The sequence below is a fragment of the Ambystoma mexicanum genome, chromosome 4q (genome assembly GCF_040938575.1).
Source record: "Ambystoma mexicanum isolate Mex_15411 chromosome 4q, UKY_AmexF1_1, whole genome shotgun sequence".
Classification (NCBI taxonomy): Eukaryota; Metazoa; Chordata; class Amphibia; order Caudata; family Ambystomatidae; genus Ambystoma; species Ambystoma mexicanum.
Genome location: NC_090928.1, coordinates 1,297,044,636 through 1,297,061,872, shown reverse-complemented (window position 1 = coordinate 1,297,061,872; position 17,237 = coordinate 1,297,044,636). Strand labels below are relative to the sequence as shown.

General features: G+C 45.3%; 1 protein-coding gene across 2 annotated transcripts in view; it reads right to left on the bottom strand.

Annotated features, from left to right (window-relative positions):
- Positions 1 to 14,726, bottom strand: part of LOC138468393 (zinc finger protein 84-like) — a 145,881-nt gene extending 131,155 nt beyond the window's left edge. The window contains exons 1-3 of one of the 2 annotated variants that reach the window (XM_069608935.1): positions 14,679 to 14,726; positions 4,582 to 4,660; positions 2,878 to 2,904 (exon numbers count right to left, since the gene is read on the bottom strand). The gene's annotated coding sequence lies outside the window, so the exon portion shown is untranslated. The remainder of the gene's footprint in view (positions 1 to 2,877; positions 2,905 to 4,581; positions 4,661 to 14,678) is intronic. The other variant, XM_069608936.1, reaches the window with a different exon arrangement.
- Between the last annotated feature and the right edge of the window lie 2,511 nt (positions 14,727 to 17,237).

The following is a 17,237-nucleotide window of genomic DNA, read 5'->3' as shown; positions in this document are numbered from 1 at the left end:
CCTCTACAGAGATAGACACTATCTCGTCTCATCCCAATGCCGCCAGAAGACAAATGCAAATTCAGAGGTTGGTCTTGACACCAGAGACCTCTTTTAAATGGTCTAATGATTAGACTAATTCAAAGACAGGTGATGGTAAAAGAAGCAGCACCAGTTTATGTTGGCTGTAATGACTTCGCAGCAGCATTTGGCAGCATTAATAGAGCTATTCTTAGGGGTAAACTTTCTAAATGGGGCATCCCAGCTGGCTCGATTATTCTTCTTGATCTAATCCAGGTTTGTTTAGATTGCAGGGGACATCTCTTGTCAAAAATATTAATCAGTAGAGGTCTTAGGCGGGTCTGCGTTCTTGCACTCTGTGTCTTTAACATTCGGACCTTGATGAAGTCGTATCGGAAGTAAGGTCTTTTCCACTGTAATTTGGCCAGTTAAGTTCATCTTGGCTGGACTACGCAGACTATCCAATGATACTAGACTCTACCCAGATTGGCCTTCAGTGCACTTTAATAAGACTCCAACAATATGCAACTGACAACGAGCTAGTTATCTATGCAGAAAATTCTAAGTTAATTTGCTTTATAAGGGCAACAAACATCTTCGGGCTTTACTTGGATCATCAGCAAAGAGCATCTAGAGTTGGTACTGTTGGGGTGGTCAGGAAAGGTCCCAATGAGAAAGAGGGGTTCACGTTACACGTGCCAGTTTTGAGACTGTGGAAATGGCAATATTGAAGCGATGTTGCAACTTCACATGTATTTAGTATAGTTAAAAAGAATGGGAGATGTGTTACATTGTGTTTTAAATTGATACATTTTAGATTGCACGTGGGCAGCAAGATAAAGGTCAAAACCCCTGATCTATATAAATAAAAATGTAAATGTTCGTTGGTTCAAAATCTTAAATCTCCGAAAGTTCTTCACCAATTGCTTTGAAATTTTGACACAACGTTGCATTCGAATAGGCGCGTGTTTTTATATACCTACTATACCTAGATGTCACACCTGTGACAAGTAAAAACATGCTTTTTCTGAAAAACAGCGCCATCTGTTGGACGTTAAAGCAACACATGCTATTTTACGATTCCATTTCAATGTTTCCGATTTAGAATGGCTCAAATACGTGCCGAGGAAGTAGCAGAGCGACGTGCAGCTAGACTTTAGGATGCACGGTTGCGAGCACAGCGATCGTGTTCTGCAGGTTCAGATCTGCTTCGTTCTCAACAGAATGAACACGACAGGCTGAGAGTGGCTGAAAGACGTCAACGAGAAACAGCAGATCAGCGTCAAACACGACTCTGTGCTCAGCAATCACGTGATTACAATCGCCTTGCATTCCGGTACAACCCAGCTGATGATTATAGTGTGAGCTGGCATGTTCTCATCGGCACCATGACTGAAGTGTGTCCTTATTTCAAGCCTCTGAAATTTAATGGATAAACGAAAGGAATGTTTTGCGCCGCCGGGAAAATTAAAAACTGCCTCAACTTGGAGAAAACCACTGTAAAGAGGATGCAGTCGTTTTAAACATGCATTCACCGACATACATACATGGGGTGTCTTTGAGGGACAAATGATTGGAACAATTGGGGTACATGGGGAATGTACAAATCTGTATGCCGTGTGCTATTTCATAGTTTGGGCAGACCCTGCAACCAGGGTTTGTAAGGTGAACTCTGTGTGACTGGGAAAACGGGTTTTGCGAGGTTGGAGGTCGAGGGAAGGCAATGAGTAGCTGCAACTTTATCAGATGGTCAGTTACAGCCAGGATGGGTTTTTATGACTTGGTACTATTGAGGAAAGGAGATGCAATCTTTTTAAGTACATGGGAGTCTGTTACTCATGGTTCAGGGTATTCCAGCCAACTGCTATTGTCCAAGCAATAAACTCGGTCCAACAGCCGTTTAAGGCAGTGTTGACAAATGCTTTTATGGGTTTCGGTCAGTTCCTCCAGAGGCCATGCCGGTTTCATTGATAGCCGTTTAGATTAGAGTGAAACAAAAACAACAGCAAGTCTGGATGGTAGTTAAATACATGTAACCAATGAGAACATGGAAATTAGAGAAGATTAGATTTCTTTTGTATAGGTTTGACCAATCGTGTGGCGGGATGATTTGTAATAAAATATGGTGGAGTGTTTTAACTGCTGCAAAATGTATATAATGTGAAGTGTTTGTGTGGTTCAGGGAGACCGGGGTTAGTTTGACTCTACAGAATCATCTAGCACCTGCCGGCCGTTTGTAGAATAAATTTGATTTATGGACAAACGTGCACCAAATTTGATTTACAGACAAACGTGCACACGCTTCTTAGTGGTGGGCCTACTTTAGGTTAAGAAAAAGGCAAATTGGCAGAAAAATTCACGATCTACAGCACTTGTAAAGATCAATTAAACAAAGAGCGTCAAGGCTGCAGGTATCTGGGTAATGTGGATATACTGCCAGTATGATTCCACTGAGGTAGTTACAAATACAACACGTGCGAGGCCCAGTTTCACTGCGCCAAGAAAAGCAGGTAAGAGTAGGGAGTCCAAGTAATTTATTTAAAGAACAGCCTATGAAGTCCAAAGGATTGGTTGAAGAAACAGCCCAACACGTGTTTCGAACCTTCGATGACTCTTCATCTGAGGCTATTATTTGACATAGAATACAGTAACAAATAAAATGTGCAACATTCAATATTGTAAAGTAATTACACCATACAATAACGTAAACAAAACAAATAAAGGCATAACATCCAGGGAAAAAAAGGACAGGGATGGATGAGCCAGAATTAAATGAATGCAATATTGCAATAAGGTTAATGCGAGACAAAAACGAAAAACAAATGCAAATTAGCCATAAAAAATGCAAAAGAAGTAGAAATAAATGTGCAACCATACCAAAAATTGCTGAAAGTCCAATAAAGGCTGGGTGTTGAAATGTTCAAAGGAAAAATCCAAGAAGCAGAGAGAAAAACAAATGTATGCAAAGGTTACAATATAATGGATAAAATAACTGCAGCAGCGCAATCAAAAACAGTCATGCCAAAAATAATCAAGTGTATGATGAGTACACCTTATAATCCAAACACCAACGAATATGTGGTAATATTACCTTTATAGGAATTAGACCTTAAACTTATGCTGAGAGGGAAAGGCCCAAAAGGTACTCTACAGGAGAAAGAAACAATCAATCTAAAGACAATTGCCCGAAATGGTTTCAATTGAAGGAATGAAGTTGTGACAAGAAAGGGTAAGTAAATTGTGTACCTGAAGGCTTCACAATTGCAGTTAAAGCTGCAGGATAGGAGAAAGGAACTCAGTTAATAAAAGAGTTCAAAATTGCCGTGTGAATAAATGAACTACTGGATAAGCAGGAGGACGCGCGCAATCCACAGAGATACCAAACTAATTGCACTAAACAGGGGGGAATTGGAGAGGTATAAACATCAGGCTTGAATGAGCAATAACACTTAATTGCCATGTCAGAGTATGCGCGTGCCCGTAAAAAATCGTCTTACCTGGTCGGCTGTTAGAAAGCAATGAAAAAAGTGAATGCGCTAGCCGCGGAGTTAGAAAAGGGACTATATAAATGCTTCAAGACAGGAATGCCTGGTGGAAGAAAGAAACCAATAAGAGCGCCATGTTTGAACTGCCAAAAGGCGATTCAATGAGTGAGTACACGATAGAAAGCACAACGGACTGGAAATTTCAAACGCACCAAAGGAAGGAAAATAAGAATTAAATAGTCATTGAAGATCGAACAACATTTTTTAAATGATGTTATGTAGGAGCGAAAGAAAAGAAAACAAATAAAATAAGGGGGAGCAAAAAGAAAGAGGGAGGTGTGAGGAATTACTACATAAATTGCGCGCGCCTGAAAAAATTATATTTGGTAATGAAAATTGTTTAATTTGTCAGAAAGAAGTGGATAATAAATCCACAAAGGTGCTAAAGGGGCTTCTGGATCAGTGCAAATTTCTCATGAGGACTTTGATGAAACCTCCAAAGACCCTCGTTAATAAACAAGTATCAAAAGAAATTATGGGAGCTTGAGTGGGTAAATGGGTGAGGATCAATTTTAGGGTTCAAACAATACAGAGATGTAGCAAATTGGCAGTAAACAATTAGGATGTGTGACTGAATATTTAATTATTTTTCCAAATGTTTATTAGGAAAAAAGGTTTCTAAGATTTATATTTAATTTATTACCACTAATGAAATCTTTGGAATAAGAGCTGGGCCTTCACGCAGTTTGCTTCTGTCGGGTTTTGTGGGGACAGATATTAAAGTTGAAACCCTGTTTAGCCCTTTAGAGGAATATTATTGCAGGAAATCAAATGTAATCGATGTGTTCAATCCGTTTGAAGATATTAATGAAATGTATTATAGAACAGTGTTTATACATTGTCAGTTCTGAGATTGTGCACCAAGTAGATGAGATATTTTTATTTGTGCTTCTTTTTATGTTAGGTTTAATTTTTTTGAACTCACATTCTTTTAAAGGGCACCAGAGAAATGTTTGACACTTTTATAAATGAGTCTGCCTTAAACCCTCCCAGGGGCTAGTTAACATTGTTCAAGTGTCCGTGAAGCAATACATACCTGCATTCCTGCTCGCGTCTAGTACCTCAGAGCGCTCAGAAGCAGCTGCAAACCGGCATCTTAGTGTTATATGAGCCACCTACACAAAGAACAAACCATAGGTTAGTGGTGTGAACAGGCTTCAGGCTAACATCTTGAGGTTCCTCCTCACTTACACTGCTCTGAACAAATAGTGATTTGTCATTAAAGGAGCACGCACAGCTCATTTGCAAACCTATGACTATAAAAATAATATTATGACATAGGAAGGGAGAAGATATGCAAACACACAAACAGTGCTCCACGTAAGATTTTGAGGTGGGAGCATTTGACTCCCTATTTTTAAACTTTGAGCATAAATGTGAGTAAAAAAATGAGTTTTCTCCTTTGCAAGAGAGTAAAATAGTATAGGACATCCAGCCGACGTGTGCAAAGAGCTCAAACTCTACGGAAAATCATGATCATAACAACAATGAAGAAAGCATTTATTAACAAACATCCCCCGGGCAGGGACAATAATGCACATTTTAAATATAGAATGCGAATGCTAAAGAATCACAGTATCACGTGATTAGACTCAAGAGGCACGCCGCGTGGCTCACCCGGATGATCCCCCTTTTCCCCTTTTCTGATGGGCCTTCTAATTCCCAACCCTTTATGGGATATTGTAAATCATCATCATGTAATTCCCTTAACTCTCAGTTATCCCATATAAGTACTGAGATGAGGAAGATGCAATGGACAACAAAGAAAGACTCACGCAACAGGTCTAGTGTTTGCACCGATGTTCCCCAAGCCAGGACGTTTAAATACTGTTCAGCTGTATTTCTATATTTATAAAATATGGCTTGAAAGGTACACAATTCAAGCCAACTTTTTAAAATCTTTTCCAATGGACAAAGACGCCTCGGGTTCGGTAAACTGTGCACTGCAGAGCATATTAGATCATGGAGCCCCCTATGTTCGCAGAGGATCAAAAGACACCTCAGTGACCTTGGGGAGGGGATGGGGAAACAAAGGGACCTTAACTTCCTCTCGTGACCCCTCACGTTAGAGGAGGAAGTTACAGTGACTGACAGAAGTGCCAGCCAGCCACAGCATTGCTGAAACTGCAACTTCCAGTTTGAGCAACAATGTGGCTCTCCGGCACTTCTGTCAGTCACAGCTTGCCTGACTTGGAAAAAGCAAGCTCATCTCCATCCGCGGCTACAGCCGTGGTAGGATAATGTGTCCTGTCGTGGCGTGGTGGAGGTTGTGGGGCCTGGCCTTAGCTGGCACCAGCCCATTTAAAGCACTACCTTACTGTCACTCACGTGAGACAGAAATCCTAGTTGTTAATGAAACAGCACTTAGACGACTGAACAGGCCAGACATCTTCCGAATTTAGTATAAAAAAAATATATGTTTTTGCAATTTAACCTTTTCGGTAGAGGCTCCATTTTCAAGCAGTGTTTTATGCGATATTAATCTGAAAAACATTTTTTTTAAACTGCACTTAGTTAATAATTTTTTATTTAAACAGTAGTTACCAAGCGGTTGAGAGGTGATGGGGAGGAGAAACAAAATGGAGTATTGCATGTAAGGAACAAGCTAATATGCATCTACTCCAAAAGAACTCCACCAATCACATGATATGAATAAAAGAACAGGTGCCATTGGCCTGAGGCCATACTGGGGTGACCCTATGATGTTGAAATCCCAGATATTCCATGAACATGGCAAAATCTAACCCACTGAAGGGCGGACCATTGTCCGACTTCCCGGCTGAAGGAATACCAGAGACAGCCAACATTCTATTTATAGATGGAATCACTGCATGAGCAGCGGTTGAAGAAACTCTGTGTACCACTGGGAAACGAGACATCTCATCAATGGCCACTAGTACTTATTTGCCATATGACAATTGTCCGAACATGTCAATAGCCACTTCATCCCACACCTTTAGTGGCAATGGTGTCAATTTCATGGATTCCGTTAAAGTGTGAGGGGCCACTGATCTGCAGATGCATGTTTCAAGCGTCTTCTGTATGTTATCATTAATTTTGGCAAACCAAACCTTTCATCTGAGCCGTCGCTTGGTGGATACGATTCCCCTGTGCCCTAAATGCACAAGGCCAATTAATTGCTCCGGCAGAGACGGAGGAATGACAATTATGTTCTCCTTTAGCAGTAGTCCCTGTGGAAAGATGGACAACACATCCTTCATTAGATGAAACGCATTCAGTGACTTCCATTCGCTCTCCAAAAATGATTCATCATCTCTGCACGATTCACGCCATCTTCCTGACATCAGTTTGCCTTTGTCTCGTGTCAGAACTTTATCCTGTATTAACTCCTTGACGATCTCTGGAATGGTCAACAACATACTTGTGTATTGGCGCGTTACAAATGCCATATCATATCATATCATAGCATATCATTATGGAAGTGTGCTGTCCACTATATGGTTGATGTACTGGTCTGCCTGCGAGGACTGGGCCTCTTCCTTTGCCGGAAGTGGATATCTGGACAGGAAATCTGCTGGATTAGTCTGTTTTCCTGGCCGGTGTATAACATCAAAGTAATATTCTTGTGGTACGACTTCCTTGCATCGCCAGAAATTACAACTCCAGGATTTAAACGTGGAAAGAATTACAAAAACGGTAAACGAAATGTTTAGGGGGTGTTAGACAGGGCAGATAAGGGTTTGGGTGGGTAGGGAATAGGTACAAATAGGTGGGGAAGGAGGGAAACCTCCTGCCCCCCAAAAAATATATTTCCACATTTAAATGCCAGGCGTTGTAATTTCCTGCGATGAAAGAATGTTCTTGTAATCTAAGCCTCCAACGTGCAATCTGTGGAGGACTTTTAGCATTGGGTTTGCCATATATTGTCATGAGCGCTTGATGGTCTGTAATTACAGTGAATTTCCTGCCATACAGGAACAGATGGTGATGTTCGCATGCCCACACTATAGCCAGGCTCTCCTTATCGGGTTGCGAGTAGGCGCATTCAGCAGACGATAGACTCAGACTGGCATATGCAACAATGCGTCGGGGCGACGATGAATCTGGTTTGAACTGCGCTAGTATGGATCCCAAACCTACTGGACTTGCATCTACGGTTAGCTCCGTTTCCAGGTCAGGATCATAGTAATCCACGCAAGATGCCAATCAGATGCGTGACTTTATTACCCTAAAGGCTTCCTCACACTCTGAAGACCATATGAATTCCTATCCTTTGCTGGTAAGGAGTTGCAAACGTGCACTAACCGATGCAAAATCCTGAATGCATCTTGTGCAGTAGCTGGCCATTCCCAGAAATGACTGCACTGCTGATGTGAGCGTGGCAACCAAGGCTTGCACCTTCGACGGGTCAGGCTGTAGGCCTACACTTGGGAATATATGTCCAAAGAATGTTAATGTTTATTTGCTGACCTCACACTTGGCCACAGTCAGTGTCACATTTGCATTCTCCAATGACGGTAACGCATCGTAGAGTGTCGTCATGAACCTCTAGTGTGGCCCCAAAGATTAAAATGACATCACTGTAATTAAGGCACTGAGGAATGTGCCGTATGATTTGATGAATTTCATTTTGAAAAATCTCACCTGTTGATGAAACTCTGAAGCTGAGCCTCTTGTATCGGAATAAGCCCAAGTGTGTTGTGAACGTAGTGCTATAACGAGATTCAGGGTGCAGTTCTAACTGGTAGTACCTTTTGTTAAGGTCCAACTTTGAAAATACCTTTGACCCATGCAACAGATGCATCATATCTGTCATTCTTGGAGATGGATGCCTTTCTCTTTCAATAGCAAAGTTGGGTGCACGCATGTCCACACAAATGAAAATCTTCCCACCATTTTCCTTTTTGGGTACGGGGACAATCGGTGAAACCCATGGAGTGGGCCCTGTCGGGTGTTCAATAATATCTTGGTTTAGTAACAACTGTATTTCATCTTCCACCTGTCCTTGGATATTCATCAGGATCCCACTGTAATGCTGAGCGACAGATTTAACATCCGGGTTGATGTGCAGTTTAATTTGTGTGACCTTTACCTTTCCCAACCCAGGGAACAACGAAGGACACATCTTGACAGTCCTTTGGATCTGTGGTGTATGCAAACATATTTTGATACATTACGTGAACTAACCCCATGTGCATGGCTGACTTGAAGCTGAGGATACACCTCCCTTTTCACAACATGGATGGTCAACTTCTCAGATGTGTCCTTATATGAGCAGGTTGTTTCAAGCATTCCTCCGCACTGGAGTGGTGTGGTAGCTCCATAGGGATATATGTCAATGTCAGGAGACCGAAGTTTAAAGACCTTGATATGTGTCTTCATTGATCGCATTAACTGTGGCTCCTGTGTCAATTAGAAACTCTTGTGCACTTCTATTTATCTGAAGTAATAGGGTCTGGCTGTATTCAGCTGCTGTGTTATTCTCTATGGCATGGACATATCCTCACTTGCGATCACCACTCGATGATGAGTCCGAGTCGTCTTGAGTTTGGGTGAAGATGTTACATATCTTAAGTTGTGTCGCATAGACTTCCTTCTTGGTTCTTCTGGGGTAGACGCTCTGCTGTATTCATCTCGCCTTCCTGGCTCTATATGGGGATTCCTGGAGACCCAGGTTTGGTTGAGAGGGGACTATCTCTGCCCTGTCTGAGCTTCTGCGGTCTGCAGATGGCTGGACATATCTGATGTTTTTACACACCGACTGAAAATGATTCTCACACCCGCAGGCATCACACACATGTGCAATTGCTGGACAGGGACAGACATGAGGGAAATTATAACCACACCGATATCATTTGCATTGCTACTTGTTGGTTGATCTATCTGTCGTCTGGACCCAACATATAGGCGAAGCAGCCACTGTCTATGTAATTTTGAGGTTGCCCAATGACTCTGCTTGCATGGAAATGGCCATGCCGGCCCTCGCAAGCATCAGGATTTCCTCCAGAGACCTGGTTTTCTTTAATAACTTTTTCAGGCACTCTGCAGACTCGCGGCCCTCAATCACCTGCGATTTCAGGGCTTCATCCGTTGAATAATTGAGAAAGAGGATCCAGCATTGTGATTTTGACAATCTCATCACGAATGTGTCCAACGTCTCGCCTTTCTCTTGAGTGGTTGTGTGAAATATATGTCTCCCATAATCATGCCGAGCAAAGTAGGTGTTTAATGAGTGAATCATTCCTGCAAACCTGTCGGTGGCATTATCTAGCATCTCGAAGACAATGGGCCTAATTACGAGTCCGGTGGAAACCCTGCCAGTGTTACTGGCGGGTTGCTGCCGGACTCGTAATATTTTACCGGCGTCTGACTTCCCGTTGCCACAGGGAGATTACAACTCCGGCAGCCCGGGAAGTCAGGCGCCGGTAAAATTTAAGTCCCCGTTCCCATTGAATCCCATAGGACTCTATGGGAGTGGGGACTCGGAAGCGCCAGCACTGTTGTTAACGGTGCCAGCGCTTCCGTGAGGAGTCTGCCTACTGCGGCTGCTGCGTCCGGCAGGATCAGACATGTCAGGCACAACAGCCATGGCAGGCAGACACGAAGTTTGCCGGTCCGGAAACCCGGGTTCCGGTGAGCTTACCAGCACCCTTGTTCCCAGACCAGCAAACTCATAATAAGGCCCAATGTCTTGTACTGTTGGCTCCAGCAAATGCATGAGTATGTCTCTTAGGTGTCTTTTTTTCCCTTACCCCAGTGGCGTTGATGTAGATGCATAAATCCTTTAACCATCTGTTCCATCGTGGTGCAAGATTGCTGCGGTCCGAGATATCCAATGTTGGAACAGCCTGTAGCTGCAGAGATTCATGAACCCCCAACCCCTCTACACGGCACAGTAGATAAAAAGAACACAGACGGCAGGACTGAACACTGGAGGTGTCACTTTACAACATGATCACTTCAATGAGGGTTTGCCACACCACTGCCCTGACTCTTTAACTTGTGGACAGGCGAGTCTGTGCACATGCTCGGTAGGCCACATGTTGCCACGGGGCCTGGTTACCAGTCTGTCATGCTGTGGATCCCGCCCCAGTGTGCTGTCCCCTTCCTCCTGCAGCATGCAAGCAGGCAGACACTGCACTATGGGGTCAGGCTCACCCAATGGCATGGCTGGCAGCACATCATGAACTACAGCAGTGCCTTTGATGACGTGTGTCAGCACGTTATGGAGATGATGACAGTGCACTGGAAGAAATATGTGAAGCCAGCTCTTTATAAAATATGACTGTGTGCAGGAGAAGATTGTCGGCCGGGGGGCTCCTGACAGGAGCTTGTTCCTTCTGCAGCCAGTGCGCCGCTTGGCGAACATAGACCTCATCTAATACTCAGCTTTGCGAGCAGGCACGCGATTCATTGCAATTCTCTTGGAAACAGGTCCGATCCAGCAGCATGGCAGGTCACAGCCCGAATTGAAGGCCTGCAGGTGTCCGACGCTACCGATATGCGCAAGTACACAAACCCACAACCGCGACTCGTACACTTAAATGCATTCAATAAAGATTAACTGTTGGTGCCGCAGGCAATAATAACACCAAAACAGAGTTGGGGCTGCGGCTGTCTGTCTTCTTCTTGCTGATAGATTTTATCCATCAGCAGTGATTTTTGGATACCGAGGCTTGAGCCTCATTACTCCATCTTCTTGGGTTGAGTGTATAGTCGTGGGTTAGGATTCTTCTTGGTCTGTGTGGTCTTGTCCCAGTAGGTCTGGTTTTGCAGGGTCTTCGCAGTGATGGGCCGCGGGTTGCGGTCGAAGGGGTTTGCAGTGGTGGCAGTGAGTCTTCTGATCAAAGGGTTCAGTTTCTGATCTAGTCCTTGGCAGAAGTTCTTACTCAGCTTCGCTAGATGTTCGTCCAACATCCCGATGTCCAGGTCTCTGTGAAGGTCTGCTATCCTTGTGAAGATTAGAACTCCAGATGATAAACGGAGGGCCTTGTTCCGGACTATCTGCAGACTCTTCTGGTGTCGCTCATGGCAGGTAATACATGCTGGGGAGGCATACATCAGGGTAGGTCTCATGTTCGCCTTGTAGACGTTGATCTTTGTTCGGAGGGGCACGCACTTGGTCTTCAGGTGTGGGTACAGCGCTGCCATCTTTCCTGTTGCCTTCTGCTGAGTATTCTCGATATGGCTTCCGCAGTTGAGTATGCTGTCCAGGGTCACACCGAGGTAGCGGCTGCTGCTCTCCCATTTGATGGTCGCTCCTTTGAGGCTGATGAGTGGGTGCTCCTTGATCTTCTTTCTGGTGAACAGCATTGCAGTTGTCTTGCTGGTGTTGAGTTCTATCCGCCAGTTTCTGTACCACGTTGCGATGGTATCCAATGAAGCTTGCAGATTCTTTGCCACTTCCTTTTTGCTGAATGACTGGGAGAGGACTGCAACATGGGCTGCATACAGCGCCAGTTCGATCTTGTGGAGGGCTGTCGGGATGTCATTGGTGAAGATATTGAAAATGAAGGGTCCGAGGTTCGATCCCTGTGGCACGCTTGCTCGGATGGGATGTGATGAGGACGAGGACATCTGAGACCGCATGGCACAATGGAAGGTGCGGTCTCCCAGGTAACTTGCAATCGTCTTCACCAGGTAGTTCGGAAATCCCAGGCCAATCATCTTGTGCAGCAGTCCCTTGTGCCAGACTCGGTCGAATGCTTTGGCGACATCCAGGAAGACGATTCCTGTGGACTTCTTGATGTTGAATCCGTGGCTGATGGTACCCACCACTCTCAGCGGTTGATGGGTCGTTGCATGCTCCTTTCGAAATCCAAACTGTTCCTTTGCTATTAGATTGTTGTTGCATGCTCCTTTCGAAATCCAAACTGTCCCTTTGCGAGCAGATTTCTTTCGGAGGCGAAGTCGATGAGTCGGGCGAGAAGGACCTTCTCCAGCATCTCCGATAATCCAGAGAGCAGGCTGATGGGGCGGTAGTTTGCAGGATCTCTCCGTGGTTTGCCGGCTTTTGGGAAAACAATGACCCTTGCTTTTTTCCAGGATCTCAGGAAGTGATGGAGCCTCATGCATGTATTGAAGATCTCTGTGATGTGTTACATTGATGCCGGCGGGAGCTTCTTGATTGCCAGGTTGGTTATTCCGTTGCTCCCTGGTGCCTTGCCGTTCACCAGCTTCTCTGCAAGTCCTGCTAACTCAGAGCTTGTGCACTTCTTGATATCTTCTGCTCCCAACCCGGTTCAGTCTTCTGCAAGATGCTTCTCAACTTCTTCCTCCACTCTGTCTGAGAGGCTACTTACCTTGTTTGGGGTGAACGAAGCCTCCAATGTCTCGGCAAGGACCTCTGCCTTGTCCTTGTTGCTGAATACTGGGTGGGTTTGTCCCTGGATTGGTGGGCTTGGCTCCTTCTTCCCAGTCAGGCGACGAGTCATTCTCCATACTGAGTTGTCCGACTCCTTCAGCTTGGCTGTTGCGGCCTCTCACTTCTCTCCACGGTACTGTCTGATTTTCTCCTGCAGGAGTCTTGTGAGCGTGTTGTACTTCTGCATGAGATCAGGCGTGCAGAACTTCTGCCACTGGCGTCGGCTTGGATCTCGTGGGCGATTGACGGCGGGATGCCTCTCAGTAGGTCGTAGATGGAACATTGGTTTGTCTTCTGCTTTGGAACCTTGCTCTCGATTGCCTGCTGGACTGCTATTGTGAAGTCTTCCACGGCCCTGTCGATGTCTTCCTTGATGCTCAGCGAGTTTGATGTGGACTTGCTGTTCAGCTCTTCCTTCTAGCCGCTCCAGTCAGCTCTACTGAAGTTGTACTTCTCTGCCTGCTGGTAGGGTTCCATTGCATCTCCCACAGTTGGGGGAATAATTCATGTCTCTTTATACATCGTAGTAAAATGCTCCTCCTCTTCCTGTCAAATGAGTCCTGTGTCGAGGCCCAGGGCTAAAGACATGGAACAGGATGACAGACACAAATGCTGGGACACTACAAGGAGGCTTAACTGGAGAGCCCTACCCCCCCTTATCCAGGACATTGGAGAGTTAAGGTCCGGAGGTTTTCTATACATAACACCTTAATACACTGTACATCACTGTGTGGGGCGGAGTCTTTGCCATAGCCCAGAGCCTGGGGCTCCAAAGGGCCTGCAGTATCCAGCTGCCACGTGTATACGAGGTAACATGCATTGCATTCTAGAAGGGCTCTGCTGGTTTCAGGAACGAGGCCGAGGGTCTCTTTCTGCTGCCCCAGCAAGGCCACGCAGTCAACACCCAACCCCACGTGAAGCTCTGGAGACAAACACCCTACACTGGGGTTACACATTGGCTACTTAGCTTGCACTTTGAACAAGTGATGATTCAATTAAGTAACCATTGCTATGGGCAAGACCTGCAGAAGGGGTATTTTTATACTGAAAGCACACACACACTACCAGTTAGCCATCCAATTGTATTCATTCTTTTCAAGACAATTAGAAAATGTCACATACAATGTTTAAACGATGTCTCCCTTTGGTTTCATGAGTTCTCATTTGATTTACTAAGGCCACATTTTCTTCACATGATATAATATGAAGCATGACTTTGTCAGACAATAAAACAAATAGCAGGTTATCTTTTGCTCTGTCTTCAAGTCAAGAAAGTACGTTTACAGAACTCAACCAAAAAGGACATTTTGTTTAGCCTTCTACCGAATTGCAATCTGGGACCTGTAGTCTTCCATTCAACAAAGGGGATAACAATACAATGATACTATTTTAACTCAATATGCTCCCAGCACATTCTCATGATGTAAGTCCTTTCTAAGTCATCTCGCAATGAAACATGGGGGTGGGGAGGGTAAAGCTAGTGACAGATGCTGGTTTGCCAGGGATGTGGGTGTTGCTGGCCTGGACATGTTCTTCGTCAGGACCCAACTACAGCTGATCACAAGAAGTAGTCAGGGCTCACTGTGGCGTCATTATATATGCAAATGAGGGCGCTTCCCACTGCGCTCTGCTTATGGGGGTGCACACCAAGTGGGAGGGGGAGGGCAGCCATTGCTCTTTGTTCTGCCCCTCCCGCACCCCGGCCAGGCGTGACTCGGGGGCAGACGTGCCCCTCCCCCAGTGCAGGCTCGCGTGTCCCCCTCCCCCTTAAGAGCAAGGTGGGGGGGGCTTGTAACCCTGCCCCTTACCTGTGGTCTGCGGCTCGCTGGGCGCTGCTGGACATGAGGGAGGGTGGGGGTGGGGGGTGGTATGGAGCCCAACCACCGAAAGAGGAAACGCACGTCTAGCCCAACGGGGCCGCCACACCCGCCCAAACATAGCCCATCGCCTCTGCCTCCTTTGCCTCAGCGCCAGGCAATGCTCGCACAATGCTCCACGGAGAGTGCACTGCGCCAAACCAGCAGGGGCAAGGCCCAGGCCCAATGCACCCGTTCAAGACATCATGCACACAAACATGTCTACATATACCTCAAGTTGCTTGTTTCTTTCCCATCATTCCTGTGCAGAAATGTTAACACAGACATGAGCACACATGTCTAGCACCCACCTAACCCGGAGAAGAGATGCAAACTGCTCCCAGAACCCGGCTTCACACTTATGCGCCGAATCCAGGATTGGAGCGCAGTGTGTGATGTACTGCACACGTCCACGTTCTCATCTTTTCGCCTCACAGCATGCATGTGTTTACGTTTCAACTTCGAGGGCTAAATTAATGTTCTGCTTTAAAAGGACATAACTTTGTAAATTCGGAAACGCTTCGTTTTCAAAGTTACACCAAAAAACCACAGCAACATCCAGTTTTTTGCCCCATATCACACATTTGAGTAGTATTGAAGCCAGGATCTGTGCCTAGTCTGCAATGCACGCAAATTAATGCATATTTTTTTCATTTTTTCTTGTTGCAGGTATGTGTTTATTTTACTTAATTTATTTATGTATTGTTCGCTTGTTAGGCGCTCATACAGAATTCTGTTTCAAAGCCCCCAGAGGGCAACAGTGAGGGGACAAGGGGATGCATAGCTCTCCCCCATTTCCGTCGCAAAGGCGAGTGAAAACACCCGATTTTATTTTTGACGGGTGAAAGGCCCATTGAAACGAATGGGCGTGCAGAAGGCTTGGCGGGTGAGTCAGCTCTTTACAAGGCGGGTGACATACGCCAAAAGCGTGTGAGTTGAGAGCTATGTGGATGTAAAACAAACAAAATACATAAAGAAATATTAAATATAATGGGTGGGGTGGAGGACGAACCTACTATGCCTGGTGAGTGTTCAGAAGGTGCAAGTACAGAAGGAAGGGGGGATGGGATAGGTGTGGAGGTGCTCATGGGTGAGCAACAGGTGAAGTGCAATGTAAGGTAAGTGTGAGCCTCCAGGGTGGAGGGTGAGCCGAGGCAAGTGCTGTAGATTGACAGAAGCTGAGGGCGATTCAGTGTGCGAGGTCAGAGCCCGAGGATGCATAAGAGCCCTTCACACCAAACAAGCAACTGTGACATTAGCACAGGAAAGTGGGGGTAGGAGTAGGTAAGGAGGAATGTCTTGAGGAGCTTCTGGAATTTAAAGGTATGGTTCGGTCAAAAAATGTTATTGTCCCTACGGGTCGGCCATGTGTTTTTAAGCCTAAGTCGGTCGATAGTTGAAATATTTCCTATGGACCTTACCCGATTTTTCGTCTACTAAACACACGTGAAAACAGGCAGCAGGGCGCTGCCATTTTGTGATAATCTTATCACTTGCCGCATCGCCCTGGGTGACCTGCTTTTGCGGCACTAAATCATATCCCCCGCCCCTGAGCCTGACATCAACAAAGCATTCATATTCCCTGCCTAGCTCCGTGACGTTACTGTGCTGCGTAGCCAAACGTGCCCAGTCGTCTTCTACACTCCCTACCCCATGGCATTAGAGAACCCCAGCCCTTTGTGAAATTCAGACAGAACTTGACCAATTGGTTGAGAGCAAAATGACACCTAACTAACCTGACCTGCTTGTATCCGTTGACGCACCAACCTGAAGCTCTACTTGCACCCATTACCAGGCTATTTGAATCTGCTTCTTTCTCCTTGCAATGTAATGTTCCTGGTGCCTGTATATTATTGCTGTGTATATTATTATCTTATATCCTCTCAAGAATACCTGCACCTGTAAAACTTCTTTTCTGGACCTAGATCCTGCCTTGTATATATCTGCCTACTGTAACTTGTCTGATGTCCCTGTACTGTCCTACCTACCATGTACCTGTAACTAAGTTGAGCATATTCCTGTCATTTGCGCCCTGATGCCCCAGGGTCTGGCGCGGTCTACAAATAATAAACTAAACTAAACTAAACTAAACTTTCCGACTTCACACAGAACCCGGAAACCAACACAGATCATCTCACAACACAGCGTGCCACAATTCCATAGCTCTCAACTCACACGCTTTTGGCGGGTGTCACCCGCCTTGTAAACAGCTGACTCAGCCGCCAAGCCTCCTGCACGCCCATTCATTTCAATGGGCCTCTCACCCGCCAAAAATAAAATCGGGTGTTTTCACCCGCCTTTACAACACAAATGGTTGAGAGGTATGCAATTCGGAATATGAAACTGTAGTTTAAAATCAAACAGCAAGATTGTACATTTGGTAAAGTACATTTATTTTAGGTTAAATGTTTAGAGAATATTCAGCAATTGGCATATTAAATCGGAATGGACATTTTTTTCTTTGCTCTCGATCCGCAAATCCGCAAAAGTTTATCGTGAGTCACGCGCTGT